The sequence below is a fragment of the Crocuta crocuta genome, unplaced genomic scaffold, assembly GCF_008692635.1.
Source record: "Crocuta crocuta isolate KB4526 unplaced genomic scaffold, BGI_CrCroc_1.0 scaffold179, whole genome shotgun sequence".
NCBI lineage: Eukaryota > Metazoa > Chordata > Mammalia > Carnivora > Hyaenidae > Crocuta > Crocuta crocuta.
In genome coordinates this window covers 5,534,385-5,544,951 of record NW_027551568.1, presented here as the reverse complement: position 1 = coordinate 5,544,951, position 10,567 = coordinate 5,534,385, and positions in this window count along the sequence as shown.

The window sequence follows — 10,567 nt, the reverse complement described above, 5'->3', positions numbered from 1 at the left end:
GCTTCCGGGGGGGGGGGGGCGGGGGGCAGCGGGGAGAGACAAAGAAGACTTCCTCTTACTGAATCTTGTGAAAATGGTAGGTGTTACCTGTGAGGGGTGGGTTGGTGGAGCAGGGAAGGGTGTGTTAGAAGGCGGGAACAGAATGTGCTAAGGCAGATGGGGAAGAGTAAGCATGGCTCATTGGGAAGGTTGTGGGGGTTGGCTGGTATATATATGTTGGTGGTGTGGAGTGAGGCTGGGGGGTACAGGAGATGAACCCCAAGTGCCAGACCAGCCTTAAAGGGCCAAGTGGCCATAGGTTTGGACTTGACCATTTAGGCATTTGAGTCACTGACAAATTTTAAGCAGGGGAGTGACACGGCCCAGTGAATGAGCACCCTCTCCCAAACCAGAGTTGCTGGGTGGGTGAAGGCACAAACACCTACCCAGGCAGAGCAAGTCTGGTTTGTAAGGAATTTAGTGCTAAACCCTAGCTGAAAGTTTGCTGTTGTGTGATTGTCTCCTGGCCATCGACGTTCTGATGGCAAAAGTTTAACTTGCATGCCTGTAATAGTAACAACTATAACTTACTAATGCATTGCTTGGACTACTTTTCATACCTAATCATCCCAGCTCGGCCAGGAAGGTCTCAGAATCTGCATTTCACTAGTGAGGTAAGTGAGGACCTCAGGAAAACCCCCTGGCCTGTGTGTGGATGAGCTGGGACTCAGCCCCCAGGTCTCTTTACTTCTAAAGTCAGGCCCCTGACCCCGGGAGGCCTAGGGGAATTTAACTCTTCCCCCACAGAATGAGTCCAGCACTCAGATCAGGCTTTTACCGCGGGGCTCTTTGTAGAGATGTTGGTAGGAAGAGAGCGGCAATACATTCTGACAGCACTTGCTCGTTTACAATAATCATCTCCCGTATCATCTTCAAAAAGTATTTGCTGGGCGATCACATCACAATACAAGTTCTGGGAATGGGAACAAAATCCTCTGACGTTCCAGATTCATACGACAATTGCGTTCAAGTTGTCCCCCGCCTCGCTGAGCTGACCTTATCCGCCGCTAGACATCGTTATACAGGCGTCTGTCTGCCACAGATACAAGGATTTCTGCTCTTTCTCCTCGCGTGGTATTTAAAGAAGCTAAAATTGCAACACTGTCCTCAAATCATTATTTTAATGGGCTGTAATACTCCATCGAATGGAGTAAATTGTAATTTACTTAAATATTTTCTGATTGTTAGACATTTAGGCTCCTTTCATTTTTCCACCTTTATAACTAAGTTGCTTGAACATTTTGCACATGTTTTTCCTTCTTTTAAATTAATTCCTTAAGGCATAAGGGGAGAGATTAGTGGATCCAAGGGGCTGAATATTTTTTGGAACTCCAGAAACATCCGTTATGTCTCCAAAGGTTTTTTGTCAATGTTCTATTCATTTATCATTCACATTTGGGGATATCAATTTAGCAACCTCATAGCCAGCTCTGGGCATTCTCATGTTAGAATGTCATAAATTAGAAGGTCATTTATTTTTTTTAATTAAAAAATTAAAAAAAAAATTCTGAGAGAGGGAGAGACAGCATGAGCAGGGGAGGGTCAGAGAGAGAGGGAGACACAGAATCTGAAGACCCACGAACCGTGAGATCATGACCTGAGCCGAAGTCAGACGCTTAACTGACTGAGCCACCCAGGCGCCCCTAGAAGGTCATTTAAAAATAAGTGTTATTTCTTTATTATTACTGGGCCAGGTAATTTCACAGGCAGCGCAGAACACAAAAACATCTTGGTCTAGCTAAACATACAGCAAAGCTGCTTTCCTTTGGAAGTATTCAGACACCTGAGGCCATTAACCAATCACCCCCAACATTACAGTCATGCTTTAGCTGGAGACGCTCTTTTGAACCTGGGCGTCTCTGTCCTTTGTGATTAACAAAGTGACTGACGTCTGCACTGCACGGTTCACTCCTGACTTTTGCCTCCACTTTTTTAGTGCTTTACGCCAACTCATTCATGTTACAAGTTGGTTTCCATACTTGTAATGCCAGTGGCTTGGCCATGCGGTAGAAACCAAAAATATTCCGAGAAAGCTCAGAATTGCCTGCAAGAAATTTTGCTCTTATAATTCGAGTCTGTAGAGTTGGCAGGTAGACAGATGCGGTGTAAGGGATTGGGGCTTAGGGGCTCCGTGTTCATACCTGTACCAGGCGTGTGCATAGTTCATGCAGGCGTCTAGGATGCAAACCTTAGACTTTAAGGTTTTTAAGATCCAGACCTCATTTGACAACGTGTTTTGATGTGTCTTCTACATGGGGGAAAATCGCCATGGATCAGTGTGAGATGGTTTGGTAGAAAGGAACGTTAGGCTCCATCTCTACCTTTCAACACTCAGAGAAAATAGGTATGAATTTTATAAGTTTAAAACGTGTCAGTCATCTCGATGAAGTCAGACGTCTGTAGGCAAACAGTTGTATTTCACTGCTTCCCACGCACTCATTTTTCCACGTTTTAAGTCCCTGAAATTAGGGATGCAGTTTGGCCAACGTGGCGTTTGTGATGTAGCCTCGTTAAGTGCATGTGATCATAGCCGCCCACACTAGTGTGATATGGAATAGGTCTAAAAGAGCTTTTTCAAGTGACTAGAAAGAGTCACATCACGGACGAATTGGCAGCATTTCCTTCTCAGTGGCACATAAAACCATGCGCCCATTTAACGTGGAGGGCATGCGAGATTGGGCGGAATGTGGCTGGGTTGACGAGCTTCCTTCAGTTGCAAATGACAGAAAACCAACACGATGCCCTCCGAAGGGAACTGATTGGCTCTGGTCACTTCTCACACCGCCGTCACTGCCTTCTGGTCCAAGCCATGGACCCGGCTGTTACACGAGCCTCCCTAACTGGCCCCTTTGCTTTTGCTCTTAGCCCCTGAGCATCACCTCAGTGCAGCACCAGCGTGACCCTGTCAAAGTGGGCATGGGGCGCGTCGGACCCTTGGCCCCTCTGACCCCATCTCCTGGCCTGGCCTCTCTGACCCCATCTCCCTCCTTTCTCCAGCCTGCCTGCCTCCCTGCTGCCCCTCGGACGCAGGGCTCCCTCCTATCTCTATTCTGCCTTCACACAAATGTCACCTTCCCTGTGAGGCCGCCACTGACCACCCTGCTTACGATGGCCCTTCCAACCCCCCCTCCTGGCCTTGCCTTGCTTCACGGCAATTTGTCATCATCTGTCATACGTTTTATTTTACTTATTTCCTTAGGTGTAGTCTGTCTTCCTCCATGTGGTTGCAAGCCCCCTGAAGGTAGGGACATGGTGGGATTTATTCACTACTGGGTGCCTGAGACCTAAAACAGCCCCTGGGACACAGTAGGTGCCCAATACATTCTTGAAGGATGGATGTTTGAAGGTGTGCATCTCATGGCGGAACCAAGTTCTCAGCTGATGTCATCAGGGCCGTGCCCCCTTGGATCCTCTGCTCTCTTCTGCACAGCTTTGGGCTGGCTCTCTCATCATTGGGCCCGTACAACCTCTAGGCTCAGAGCCTCGCAGAGAAGGGACCTCTTTTCATAGCTGTTGCAGAGCAAAATCCCAGGGTTCGTTCTTACCTGTTCTGGTTAAGTCTTGAACATTCTTGAACCGATCACTGTGACCGGGGAGAATGAGTCTCTGCATGGCCAGGCTGGGTTGCCTGTCCACCCTCAGATCTGGGGGCTGGAGTTGGTAGCACTCGGGGCATGTGGGTTAAGAAAGTATGTGAGGGATTTTCCCAAGCGTTGCCGGGCTGTGAACAGCCACAGAAGAGCAGCCAGTCGCGAGGCAGGCGGGTGAAATGGACAGAAGCATCCACACCAGCCCCGTTATTATCCTGTTCTTTGAAACAAGGTGTGGGACACTTTGGCTTATCTCATTTCGTTGTCTGTGTGATTGCATGTCATCTTCTGCGCTAGACCGAGGCCTCCCACAGAGCAGCAAGCACCTCGTTTTCACCTCTGTGCCTGCCAGGTTGAGAACAGGGCTGGGGAAGGTATGTAGCAGTTATTCACTGAATGAAAGATGAAAGTCATCACTTACCCGGGTCAGTTTCTTGCATTCCTCCAGGTTCAGAGGCTGTCGAGAGACAAATGCAGAAGGTTCACACTTATCACCAGTAATGTTGGTTCAGAGAACACGCTTTGGCTTTGGGTCCAGAATAGCCCGTCCGTTGCTGTCCCTCAGTTTTGCCCTTGGGACTTGCTTGGGCGGACTTGAGTCTGCAGAGCAGACTCTTCTGGTTATGAGGCACAGAGAACCCCTGCGTGATTTCCCCAAGACGCACCTTGGAATGATTAATGGGTATCGGACTCTTGCATTTCACCGTGTGAGATATCACTTCTCTCCCCACCGAGAGAGAAGGCAAACTTGGTTCCCACTGCTTCCTGGGTAAGACGAAATGCCTGTTTTATGGGACAGCAGAAGGGTAGAGAGAGGGGAGATGGCTTTCCCATGACGTGAGCTAGAGTGATGAGGATGTGAAGATGGAGATGGGATTGATGGTGAGTCTTGAGGGAAGGGTTTAAATGCCTGGGGAGAAAACGGATCGTATTTTAGGAGGATCAAGCAGCATAAGCTAGTTCTGAGCTTGGGCATTTTCCTGTGAGAGGAACAAAATATTGTTAGCAGTACTCAGTTGTCTGAAATCCAGGCTAGGAACAATCGCAGATGGAAATGGAGAAAATGTTCTCGAAGGAGCAGCAAGGCTAGAGGATCGCGACTCCCCAGAGGAGTGTTCNATCGTATTTTAGGAGGATCAAGCAGCATAAGCTAGTTCTGAGCTTGGGCATTTTCCTGTGAGAGGAACAAAATATTGTTAGCGGTACTCAGTTGTCTGAAATCCAGGCTCGGAGCAATCGCAGATGGAAATGGAGAAAATGTTCTCGAAGGAGCAGCAAGGCTAGAGGATCGCGACTCCCCAGAGGAGAGATCGCGCAGAAAGCAATGGGGGCTTCCTCTGCCTTGCGGTAAATCTTGGTGTTCCTCGAGACTGAGCCCTTGAGCCGCTTCCTTAGCCTCCGGTCCCGTCTGCCCACTGATCTTGTCATCCCCTGCATGCCCCGTCTCAGCCACCCCCTGTCATTCCGGGTGCAGTCAGGAGACCAGAGCCACGTGGCCCTTTACTAGGATGTCATCTAGTAAAAGGCTAACTGCGAGAAGGAATCAGAGAGGACTCTGGGAGTCCAGAAGTAGCAAGTTCAGCAGAATGGCTGCTCCCTGCAGGGCTGAGAGTGGGGGAACGGGGAAGGAACTGGAATCCTAGAAGGGGACCTCCCCCTCTTGTCTGGACAGGCTGTGTTTCATCTCTTTGGAGAGGGTTTGGGGCCCAGAAGAACAGGCAGCCTACTGAGGGGGCAGAGGAACTTTCCGGAGGATGCATCTGATTCAAGAGGGCCACCGAGGGGAGGGCCGCCAGGCCCCCTGCACACTGGTTTGGGGGTGGCCAGGGGGACTCTGGCTGGAAGAAGGAAGGAAGCCCCTCCCCCTGTTCTGGTCTGGCAGTGCCTCTCCTGTGCCCTCTGTTGGCAGCACCTAGCGTGACGCACCGCCCCAGGGGCACAAAGCCGTGGATCTGGAGCTGAGAGACAGTACATTTATAACTGGTATGTATTTCTTTCTTTTTTTCTTTTTTTTTTTTTTTTTTAATGGCAACCCAGTAATTTATTGCCTTCATTCATATTTCGCCTCTGGGCTCCAAATCTGTGTTTCTATGTAATCCTACTTGGGTGTCTCAAAAGAATCAATACCTCAGATTCAAAATAACCTCAATCAAACTTATGTGCTTCCAGAATTTCCCAGCTCGGTGTGTACAGTGTTATTATCTATCCGGTCGCGGAGGCCATCGTATCTTGGGTTTTCCTGGACTCTTCCATCTGCCTTACCCCCCAAGTCCAGCGAGGCACCTGGCCGTGTTGATTTTACCTCCCTGACCTCTTTCCAGCCGCACCTCTGCCACCCCCCACTCAGATGTCGCCCCTCCTCGGGCCCCCATGCCGCCTCCTAATCTACCTCTTGCTTTTCAGCACGTCTGCTAGCAGCCTCCACGACCCAGAGCCCAACTTCAGGTCTTAGCTATGATGGTCAGGCCTCTCTGGTGGCTTCCAGGGCTCTCTGGGGGAAGACCCAGCCTGTAATGTGGTCCAAGGCCCTGTGGGGGCGGGAACCTGTGCCCCTCCCCGATCTCATCCTGCACCGAGGGTCTCCCTCAGGGCAGGAGTTAAATCGCTCAGTGCTCAGTGCACTTAAAGCTCCCAGCCCCAAACCCGGCACCGGCACTGGATTACTTGCCTTGCAGATCTCTACTTTTCTTCTGCTTGTAGTCATTGCTGCTATTGTTTGTNCAGGTCTTAGCTATGATGGTCAGGCCTCTCTGGTGGCTTCCAGGGCTCTCTGCGGAAGACCCAGCCTGTAATGTGGTCCAAGGCCCTGTGGGGGCGGGAACCTGTGCCCCTCCCCGATCTCATCCTGCACCGAGGGTCTCCCTCAGGGCAGGAGTTAAATCGCTCAGTGCTCAGTGCACTTAAAGCTCCCAGCCCCAAACCCGGCACCGCACTGGGTTACTTGCCATGCAGATCTCTACTTTTCCTCTGCTTGTAGTCATTGCTGCTATTGTTTGCGCTCCTGGGGCCCCAGGGCATCCTTTCTGTCTCTGGTAAGTTTCATGCCACTCCTGCCCCAGGGCCTTACCACCTGCTGTTCTCTCTGCCTGAAATGCTCCCCCAGCCCACCCCGCTTGGCTTGGTTATCTCCCACTCATACCTTCCTCAAGGTCACTTATCTGTTTCCCACACTGGGTCACGACCACCCTCAAATTATCTAAGGCTCCTTTGTGGCATTTGCAATGGTCATAATTCCACCTTCATTCATGTGACTACTTCATTAGTGCCTGTCTCCCCAGGGACCGGAGTCTCCGGGAGCACAGGCCCCGTGGCTCTTGCAGTGTCTGGTCTGGGTCCCACTGCTTTACAAACAGGTCTGTCCTCGAAGCTGCTTGTCCCTGAGCGGTTGTTAGAAAACATAGAGAGATCACTGTGTCACTTAGGAAAGGCAGCAGTTCCTTCTGGGGATGGGAAGAACGACGGTATGAGAGAGGGACCGTCAGCTCCATTTCGTCCCCGGGGACGTTGTGGTTTGGAGGTTAACTCAGTGCCTTACGTGGTAACACTGAGGTGCTTGGCCTCACTTCTTTCTGTGTAATTGGGAAGCTCTTTCCCTCCTATGAGGCTCCCGCCTACTCGATCATTTGCATCCCAGCTGCAGAATTATGTTTTTACCACGGCGTGTCCAGCTGGACCCTCATCGTGGAGCCTGGTGCGGGGCTCGAACCCACGAATCGTGAGATCATGACCTGAGCTGAAACCAGGAGTCAGATGCCTAACCCAGTGAGCCACCAGGGCACCCCCATACTGTTTTCTTCCTTGACTGGTTTTACTTTAAGAGACCCTTTTACCCAGGAACTTTATATTTCTAGCTCAAATTGCAAATGGATTAAGACTTCTATAGATAAGAAGCAAGATAGAGTAACGTAATGTGGATGTAACACAGTGATGCTCAGAGTAGCAAGATAAGCGTACCTTATGTAGATCCTTAGCTTGTGACTTGCTCAGTGAATTAAAAAAAATTTTTTTTAATGTTTTTATTCATTTTTTGAGAGAGCGTGAGCAGGGCTGGGGCAGAGAGAGAGACACATAGAATCCAAAGCAGGCTCTGAGCTATCAGCATGGGGCCCGACGCGGGGCTCGAACTCATGGACCGAGAGATCATGACCTGAGCCTAAGTCGGCCGCTTAGCTGACTGAGCCACCCAGGCACCCCTCTGTGGATTTGTAGTGGGCGAATTTTCAGTGGTGTCGGATGGCGGTTCTGTGGATACGGGGCCTGCCTGGCTCAGGGTGCTGGCAGTTTCCTGGGAAGGTTACGTCAGGCCCCTGGGGACAAGCGAGCATCATCGTCTGGCTGTCACGCTGAAGCTGCAGCCTGCCTCTCTCTAAGTCAGTTCTTCCCTCTAGAGACTCGCCCCAGCTCCCAGCACAGCGTAGAGATGGTGTGTGGGCCTCTGGGCTTGTGTGTGTCTCCGGGATACACCAGGCTCCCTGCCCGGCCTCATCACGGAGTCTTCCAGCAGGCATGCCCCTGACCTAGCATAGTGGTTAAGAGCACAGGGGCTCCTGGGGGGCTCAGTTGGTAAAGCATCTGACTTTGGCTCAGAGCATGACCTCACGGTTCATGGGTTCGAGCCCCGCATTGTGCTCTGTGCTGACAGCTCAAAGCCTAGAGCCTGCTTCGCATTCTGTGTCTCCCTCTCTCTGCCCCTCCCCCCTTGCGCCTGCATGTGGGCTCTCTCTCTCTCTCTCAAAAATAAACATTAAAAAATTTAAAAAATAGGGGCGCCTGGATGGCTTAGTCGGTTAAGCGTCCAACTTTCGGTTAGGTCATGATCTCGCGGTTCGTGGGTTCGAGCCCCGCGTCGGGCTCTGTGCTGACTGCCAGCTCGGAGCCTGGAGCCTGTTTCAGTCTGTGACTCCCTCTCTCTCTGACCCTCCCCTGTTCACGCTGTCTGTCTCTCTCCTAGAAATAAATAAAAAACATTTAAAAAAAATTTAAAAAATAAAGTTTATTAAATAAGGTTACATTTTGTGATTGAAGAAGGTCACTACACAGAAATGGGGAGGTTACAGGGGTTGAGATCCTGATTTTTCTATTATCTATGTGACTGTGGGCCGGTTACTTCACCTCTCTAAGCCTCAGTTTCCTCCCCTCGAGAAAGGGGATGCAACTCTTCCATTGCCGTGGGAATGGCGTGAGGTGCCTTCAGCCCCCGGGGCAGTATAAGATCAGTGTAAGATCTCAGGGTCTGCAGAGGGACGTCAGGTGAGAGCCGCTGTTTCCTGAGCCCGAAGGAGAAGGTGTTGTGACTTCCTCCCTGCTGGCTGTCAGTCCCCACTGTCAGGAGGCACCTTCTCATTTCCATTCTCCTAGGAAACAGCCCATTCCGACCGCCTCTGCCCTCAGAGCTTCCGAGTGCTCATTACATCTGTCAGGAGGGCCCTGCTTTCGGAAGCCTGACTCTGGCACGTCGAGTTGAACAGCGACCGCGGGGTGGACCCCACCTGCTGGTGGTCAGTGCCACTCACGTGGGTCAGGCCGCCTTCAAGCCTTGTGTTGGCTAAATCCCTACGGAGGGCTTGGGGGCTGGAGTGGGGTTTTAGGGAGGTTAGGCCCTGGGCCCCTGTCATTTAGAAAATGTCCACCCTCTTAGGCGTTTCAGGGGAAAGAAGAAAAGATTTCTGGATGCCTCGTGTTGTGGATTGAATTGAGTCCCGCAAAATAAGTAAATTGAAGCCTAACCCAATATCTCAGAATGTGACTTTATTTGGAGCCAGAGATGCAGTTAAGTTGAGATCAGGTCTGGGTGGCTCAGGCGGTTGAGCGGTTGAGCATCTGACTCTTGATTTCGGCTCATGTCGTGATCTGATGGTTCGTGAGTTCGAGCCGTGCATCCGGTTCCAACGCAGAGCCTGCTTGGGATTCTCTCTCTTTCCCTCTCTCTGCCCCTCTCACATGCTCTCTTTTCTCTCTCAAAATAAATAAACGTTAAAAAAAAAAAAAAAAGGAGAGGAGGCCATTAGCATGGTCCCTAATCCAGTAGCATTGGTGTTCTTATACGAAGGGGAAACGGGTGCACAGGCAGACATGCCCATGAGGAGAAAGCCATGTGAACTGAAGGCAGAAGTTGGAATGTTGGGTAATGTACCTATAAGCCAAGGAACACGGAAAATTGCAGGCCGTCCCCCGGAAACTAGGGGAGAGGCAAGGATGCGACGTTCCCTCGCAGCCGCAGAAGAAATCAACTCTGCTGGCACCTCAGCCATGGACTTGCAGCCTCCAGAGCTGTGAGGGAATGCGTTTCTGTTGTCCTGAGCCCCCCAGTCTCTGGTGGTTTGTTATGGGGGCCCTGAGAAACGAATACACCTAGTTTTACCATTACGTAGTAACTTCAATGCGTCATTTCACACGGGGCCCCAAACCAGGTCCGGGAAGTGTTTCCGGAAAAGGCAATTTGGAGACGAGGCCCGGGGGAGGGACAGGTAACTGTGGGAAGGAAGGAAACCACCTGGAAGACTGTGCCGGCAGAGGCCCTTCGAGGCAGAGAGATGGCAGGTGCAGAGGCAAAGTGGGCAGAGAGACCTCGAAGGCGATCCGTACCCCGGGGTTAATGGGGAGCGGTGTGAGGGAAAGGGGGAGGTAGCCTTAGGGATGGGGCCGGAGAATAAGGCCGGCGCCAGGTGTTAGAGGGCCTGAATGTGTCTTAGCTCGGGCCGCTACAACAAATAGCCCGCACTTGAACAACAGACATTTGTTCCTTACACTTCTGGAGGTTGGGAGTCCAAGATCAAGGTGTTGATGAGCATCCTCTTCTGGGTTGCAGACAGCTGTCTTCCCCACGTATCTTCAGTTGGTGGAGAGGGAGGGGGCTCCTGTCTCTTCCTTTTCTAAGGGCCCTGATCCCACCCCGGGGGTCCCGTGTTCGTGACCTCATCTAATCCTGATTACCTCCC